This window comes from Sinocyclocheilus rhinocerous, unplaced genomic scaffold (assembly GCF_001515625.1).
Source record: "Sinocyclocheilus rhinocerous isolate Xijiao unplaced genomic scaffold, SAMN03320098_v1.1 scaffold473, whole genome shotgun sequence".
NCBI lineage: Eukaryota > Metazoa > Chordata > Actinopteri > Cypriniformes > Cyprinidae > Sinocyclocheilus > Sinocyclocheilus rhinocerous.
Window position 1 is genome coordinate 197,044 of NW_015643184.1, and position 8,233 is coordinate 205,276.

The window sequence follows — 8,233 nt, forward strand, 5'->3', positions numbered from 1 at the left end:
TTTACCATTATATAATCAGAGGGGTATAGAAAAGTTTATTTAAGTGTCACTCCATAATACAATAGCAAAATATATAAATATGTGTAGTATCATTACATTACATTAATCAGTGTCTAGCACACCTTCCTAAGGAAAGGATATGGACGAGAAGACATTGCAATTACTAAAATATTTAGACAGACTTAAAGAAGTTCCATCAAGATCTATACTTGTACTCTTATTATTTCAGTTATTTTGCCTTTAATGTAAATAAACATGTGCAAACAATATACTTGCTCTTGTGAATTTATTTTGATGTTAATTACATTGTGCGAGCTGTCTCTTTCATACCGCGTGGTTTATATACATGTTGCTGCTGATTGGGCTGACATTTTTGACACACACACCAAAGAGAAAACATATCAAACCCTGTTGCACGCCGTTTCCAGGAAACATGTCTTTCAAACCAGAAACCGTAGCAAAATGTTGCGCACCGGTTTGAGCTTGAACTTGCCCCAGGGGAGAAATTGCATACTGTATCATGTGTGCCTTGATAACCAATCACATTTGGCCTTGACTGAGTCGTGCAACAGTTAAAGTGCCCCATTATGGACTCCTACAATAGGATTACATGGATGCAAGGTCAAAAAACACTTTCGTTTTCTCAAAATATGCATTTAATATCACCTCATTTTCCAGCGATTCTCAAACGATTTGTTCGAAGCAGTTCAAAGATTCAGTCTCTCTAAACCCCTCCTTTCCCGTGAGCCTGCTCTTCTCTGATTGGTCAGATGGCCTAGTCTGTTTTGATTGGTCTACGGCGTACAGTGCGTTTCGGAAACGATAGGCCTATTTCAATAGTTCTGTATTTTGAACACTCTATAGAAAATATAAACATCTATTATTTATCATACTTACAGGTTGTGATTCAGTGAAGCAGCTGGTCCAAATAAACAGGATACTGATTCATCTTTCAACAGCAAGCGTTTTGTGAATCGCGCCTTGAACTCCCCGAGATTAGAGAAGCAGTTGTTAGTAGAATTACGTGTTTGTGGGCGGGGTCAAGTTGTTCGTGGCCGACCAATGTAGAACATAGTGCGCACATTATGCAAATGTGTTACCCCATGACGTGTAGCCGTCACAGAAGTGGGATTCGAATTACTAACGACTCGTTTCAGCTGTTCAGAGTCATTCTTTATTTTGGGAGACAATGGCCCTGTCCCAAATGGCACCCTAAACCCTCACGGTCTTCCTCTGAGTCCGCACTTTCGTGACGTAATGCCGCTTTGACTGTCGGGTAGAAGTGCGCATTGAGGGTGCATAGCGGCCGCAAAGGGGGTGCTCGCGAGCACCCTTTTGAACGCTAAAATGATGAATGGGACACCCTACGGTCTTGTGGACTTAACGTACACGCGCACGCGGCGGCCATTGTAAGTCTGTAAGACCGCAAGTGTACATGAAGTCTTCCATTTGGGACAGGGCCAATAACTTTATTTATCGTGCACTTTCAGCTTTACATTACATTACATTACACACTGCATGAAAGGCAATATTGGAAATGGCATAATAGGGGCACTTTAATCACTGTTTGCGGATACCATAGAAATGAATGAGAAGTGATGTAAACTGAATCCTAGCTATACAACATAATTTTTTTTAGTGTTAACACAAAAATAGTGTCCAAAAGAATGTTTAATGCCAAACATGTTGAAGATTAGCAGATAGGCTGTCAATTAATTAAATTATAAGCTGTTTTTCCACAAAAGCAGCAGAGTAAAGCCTCTCCTCCATTGACATCCATTACTGTAAAAAATGGCCTCTGTTCTCCTTTCCTGATTACCAGAGCATTATGCTGTTTGCTAACCTTGGAGACTTAAAGCGGATTTGGTGAAGTGGCTTCTTGAACAAGAAAAAAATATAGGGCGGGACTTAATTTTGTCCATCGGGAAATGATTGGATCATTAGATAATTTGCTATTGTTTACGCAGTGAACACAAGAGAAGAGAAGAGAAGAGAGTATAATTCTATTTTATTTGCAGTTGTTTATTAATGTTAATTTAGATTAACCAGCTAGAGAAAATGTTTTCTGGTCATGGTAAATCAGCAAGCGTGTGAGAGACGTGCCATGTTTGTGCTCTGTAATGTTATGTCTTTTGTTCTTAATAAATACAAATCTGATCTTCACATCACACTTGTCTACAGTCTCGTAATTCAAGTGCACAACAAGTATTCATTTTTCAAGGATTCATTTTAAGGTTTCAATATTAATTTTTAAAGGTCCCATATTGTCAAAACTGAAATGTCCTGGCTTTTTTCATGATAACTGAGGTCTATGTGCTATGTAACTACCATATAATTTTCAAAACAGTCTATACATGTCTTCAAGTTCACGTGATCGCAAACGCTCGGCTGGTCAGGTTTGTATTTACTGCATTTGGTGTTTTGAAAAAAAAATACATGAATTACCATTCTGAAACATCCTGTTGTAAGCGCGTTTGAGGAGGTGGTTGGTTGTCTCCTGTCGTCACCGATTCGGGGTCTGAGTTCAGCTCAAACATGTAAGGCCGGACAACATTTCCCTCAGTAGTGACCATCATTACCAGTGTTTCTATTGACCTTACTTGTGAGTATCACCAATCCACAGCAGGCTACAGCATGCATGACCCTAGTTACCTGCGGATGGTCTGGCCGTGCATCACTCAGAAAACAACAGGCCAATCAGAAGAGAGGCTCATGAATATTAATTAGACAGGCCAAAATCGACCTGTTCTTTGCAGAGCTCCTAAGAGAGGAGCTGTAAAAATATATTGATATGGTTTTTGGTACTCATACCGCAAATATATATTCTTAAGGACATCAAGACTTAAAATAAAACTCCAGAAAGGTGTAAAATATGTGACCTTTAAAGCTTAAACTGGCCACCTCCGTCCTACTTATTAGACCTTCTTATCATTCACCAGCCAGCAAATAACTTTAGATCTGCCAAGAAATGTCTTCTCCAGGTAGCTTTTCCGATAGCCAGACCCAAGTTATGAAATAACCTACTGCTGAGCATTCAATTCTTCTACCCTGGATGCTTTTATATTAGCCTTTAGACTCATTGTTATACTATGTGCTTTTGAGTTTGACCCAGGAGAACACTAAATTATGGGTTTTTTAAATAAGCTTTCTCTCTCTCTCTCTCTCTCTCTCTCTCTCTTGCAGTCCTCTTTACAAAAAAACACATGTGAATCGGAAACCTGTGTTTGAGTGTGGTATGTTCTACAAGTGTGATGGTTAGAGAGTGACTGACATGCTGATTCTCTCGCTGTCTTCAGGGGACCTGAGAGAGCTGACTGAAAACAGACGCTTAGGAAGAGATGTTCTTCACATACAGAGCACACAGGAATAATAAACCGATGTGTTCAGCACACGCTCACATTCAAATACTAACATGAACGCACACACACAAGCATGCTTGCTCTTTCTCCTCACAGTAACATACACGCAAGCACACCTGCACAGGATTAGCTGTCCTTCAGAGGGGCCTCAAGTCCTGGCCTCCTCTTTAAACCTCTCTTTTTAGCTTTCTCTCAAACTAATGTTTCTGACCTCTCCCCTCATATCTCTATCCAGTGTCGTCAGTTCTGAAAGAATTGTCATCTCTTGACAACCACAGTAAATGCTTAAATGGTTTACAGTAACAAAACTGAAAGGTAACTAATGGGAGAGGAAGAACAGGAGCTAAATGCCATCACGACTGGCTTCTGTCTATCTAGTACTCCTTTTTATACTGTATAAAGGTATATAAATATGCATTAATTTATATATATGCATGGAATAACAATTCCATTACAGATGTATCTTTATTCTTCTTCAGATAAAATGCTAAAAAAATCTACACATAATCCATTCCTTAGAAATTCTATTTGCGTATGGTATGAAGCTCATGAATTTTTAGGTGACACAATTAAACTGTCGGGTCTGTCACCAATTTGGGGTAATACAATGTTTGTGCCAGGGAGAAATGATGGGGGGGTTTAAAAATTGGATGTACAAGGGAATAAAACAAATAAAAGATTTATATAAGGATGGTATAATGATGTCATTCCAACAATTTATGAGAGAATATGATATTCCTCAGAAACACTTCTTCAAATATCTACAAATAAGAACTGACTTTAGTTTGCTTCTGGCCAAGTGGGCTATTGCTTTAAAATGGAAGGAGATACAAGGTCCTTCCTCTATGCTTTGGATTAAAGAAATGACTAACAACCTCGCCATGGAAAAGCTGACTTATGCAGTTAAAGGGAAACTTAAAGACTTCTACAATATTTGGACTCCTTTTTTACGCTATTGTAACCAAGAGGACTTGACAACGGGGGACGACTGATATATATAATACTCCTCTCTTTTGTATTGGGTAACTCCACTACATAATGTGATTTCTTTATCAAAATAACTAATAACTCAGAAAAGGTAACAGTTAAATTGTAACATGGATGGCTGTGAATGGTGGTGTACGGAAAGGTATAGTTAAGATGTTGTTTTGTTTTGTTTTTTTCCTTTTTGGAGGGTGGGGGGATTTTGTTGTTCTTATAAGGTTCTCTTACTTGGGTATGTGTTTTCTTTTATTTATGTATATATATATATTTTTTATGTATTGTTCTGTATTAAAACAACTGCAAATAAATATATTTGGAAAAAAAAAAAAAAAGAATGAACAAAAGTGGCATTGATGAGAAAAAAAAAACGGAGAGTAAAGGGGGGCAATCTATATACTTCTTCAAATATCTACAAATAAGAAGTTTTATACACTCTGAAATTAAAACTTATTTAGAGCCTTCTTTGTCAACTATAGAAGATCATACTTTAAAACATTTAAGGGATAAAGGCAATCTATACTTTTAGAGGGTTCAAAAGAGAGTTTGATGTCCAATTTAACTGCATGGACAAAATGACATTCAGGGAGATATTTCTAAAGATGAATGGATGGATTCTTGTTTGTTTGCCCAAACCTGTCAATGCTAGATGCAGATTGCTGCAATATAAATGGCTCATGAGGACATACATTACCCGGTTAAATTACATAAGTTTAATCTAAATATTCCTGACAGTTTTTTAAAATGTAAACAAGAAATTGGAACCCTTTACCATTGTATGTGGGTGAATGGTGGTGTATGGAAAGGTATAGTTGAGATGTTTTTCCCTTTTGGGGGGGTGTGGATTTTCATGTTCTTATAAGGTTCCCTTACTTATGTATGTGTTTTCTTTTATGTATTATTTTTTATTTAAATGTATTGTTCTGTATTAAAACAAATGCAAATAAATATATTTGGGGGAAAATAAGTTCAATGCCGTGAATTGTGCAAACTTTGGCCATGTGTATTGAGATTCAAACATTTTGGAAGAATACTCTTGTCCTGATTGGTAAATTGACTGAAGAAAATGTTCATTGTGATCCCAAATTCTGTTTATTTCATATATATCCAGTAAATTTTGTGGTGAACACCAATAAACGCAAACTAACTGACTTTAGTTTGCTTCTGGCCAAGTGGGCTATTGCTTTAAAATGGAAGGAGATACAAGGTCCTTCCTCTATGCTTTGGATTAAAGAAATGACTAACAAACAAGCAAGAATAGTAAATGCTGTAACTAAAATGTCATTATTACAATTCTTTAAGCATTTATTGATGTTTTTTTAATAATGCTCTCATCTTCTTACCACATTACTGTAGATGTCGGCAGGCAGATATTAAAACAAATGCAAATAAATATATTTGGGGAAAAAAGTTTTTATATATGCTTCCTTAAATGAGAACATAAGCTTATTCATTTTTTAGAAGTTACAGCTGTCTTAAAAAATGTTCTCATGTCCTTTGGCAACCATAGTAAATAATGACATAATTTACAATAACACACCAAGTGTAGCAGTAGGGTAAGTAAATGACTTTTGACCTGATCTTCTCAGACTATAAAGGAAGAACCATTGTGAAAAAGAAGTGTGCTTAATTGTATTCAGTGTGAACTTGCAGGGTACTTCAAATCTTAAAAGTATATTTTTAAGAAACAGTACATGCGATAACTGTTTCTTAGCGAACTTAAGGTCACTTTTAAAAAGAAGTACATTTATTTTGTGTTGACTAACATACCACAGCACATGTAAAGTACTTGATTATAATTTTAACTGGAGTGGTATTTGATATCACATTTAAAGTTCCTATATTTTAAATGTACTTGCAACTTTATCATTGCAAATGTGTAATTACATGACATAGAAGTTTCAAGGGGAATGACATTCAATTATATTTTTACTATAAATGCTTGTCAATACATTTGCCAGTACACTTTAACCATATTTCAAAGAGAATAGAAATAATTATCAAATAACAAATAAAGATGTACTTAGATGTCCTACTTAAGTAGGTCAAAGCACTGTTCAACTAATTGCATTTAATAGTGTGATTTGATTTGATTTGATTTAATAATATATATTTTAAACTATAATAAATTCTAATTTAATTCATATTCTTTTAAAGATAAAAGTGTGTTTCTTTTTCAGAAGGGAATCCAGAATTCTCTTGTTACTTAGGGCTTCGAATGAGTCTTGAAGTTGGACTATGATGTCAGATATGAGAGAATAGTGTTGACTTGTGAAATGTGAAGTGTGTCCTGGGTATCCAGCAGGAGTGCTTACAACTGGTTAATTGTGAGTGAGGTAGGTATATGATTAGCCTATGATTAGCCTCAATATTTTATTGTCCATAAATAGTCAGAAAGTACCTACATTTGTACAATTTGAAGAATATAAATATGACACAGCTTCATCCGCTGCAGGTCAGGCAAAAAGGACTGAAAACTCGCCCATGCACAAGATGTAACGGAAGGAAGCAAAACCCAAGCTTTATTTTGTGACAGTGACTGTAAATTATCCCTTACTTAGTGTCTCACCAACACAGTATCATAGAAGAAGGCGGTGTTTGTTGTTGTCACTTTCAGACTGATGTCACAAGAGACAATCACCTGTGTGGGCTCAAATTAAGCTTGACACCGATTGTTGCTTTTGCTGATTTGTGTAGCTGTCTGTCTCCTTCACACACACGTAGGGGTTTGAAGAGCCATTAAGGTGATGAGAGAAGACACAGACACAAACAATGTAAATAATGCATGCTGATCCTAATTACTGCAAAAGAGCCGCACATTATGGCACTGAAGTCCCTCAGACAACTTTCACAATGATCACACTCCTCTAACTCACTCCATTTGCCTATTTTCTTTCTCTTCTATAAAGTTACTCTTTCATCCGTTGGAGGAGATTCACTGCAGAAGTGATCAAAGCAGATGCAGGAAAGCTGGTGTGAAGGTACTTCATTTCTGACAACAAAAAAACAGAGTAGAAGGCGGCTCTACAGTCACTTCTCTCAGGAGAAAGAGAAACAGATGCGGGCCATCTTGCTCTCACTAAAGGCTTCAGCTGCACCAGTCTATGAGGAAATAAGCTGTGCTGTACAGTGGTCAAACCAGTATGACTCTGTGGAAAACAAAAGGATATGTTTAGCAAAATGTTCAGGCAGTTTTCCATAGATTAAAAAAAAAGTATAGAGTTAAAAAAAAAAAGCACCATAAAAGTTTTACAGCAATACTCCATGTGACCTTAAATTAAATGTATTCCAATTCTTCGGAAACAATAAAATCGCTTTGTGTGAGGAAAAGACCCAAATTTAAAATAATGGTTTCTGGTTTAAACCTGTTTATTTTGCTAAAGCAAATAACAGTCCCCATATAGATTGGCCTAAAAGAAACTATTTCGTTTTTTGTTTCAATAGTATTTTCATTTGACACCAGAGTGCAGAACACATGTTGAATATCTTTACTAACTGCAGAAATGATTGTGGGTTTTGTTAATTTTGTCTGCTGTTTTTTTTTTTTTATTGTTTGTTTGTTAGTCTATAAAAGAAAAGCTGATGCATATTTTAAAAAGACATCACAATAAGCATTAAAGGGATAGTTCACCCAAAAATGAAAATTTGATGTTTATCTGCTTACCCCCAGGGCATCCAGGATGTAGGTCACTTTGTTTCTTCAGTAGAACACATATGATGATTTTTAAGTCCAACCGTTGCAGTCTATCAGTCGTATAATGCATGGCAATGGTAACAAAATCTATGAGAGTAAAAAAAACATGCACAGACAAATCCAAATTAAACCCTGCGGCTCGTGACGATACATTGATGTGTAAAGACACAAAACGATCGGTCTGTGCAAGAAACTGAAC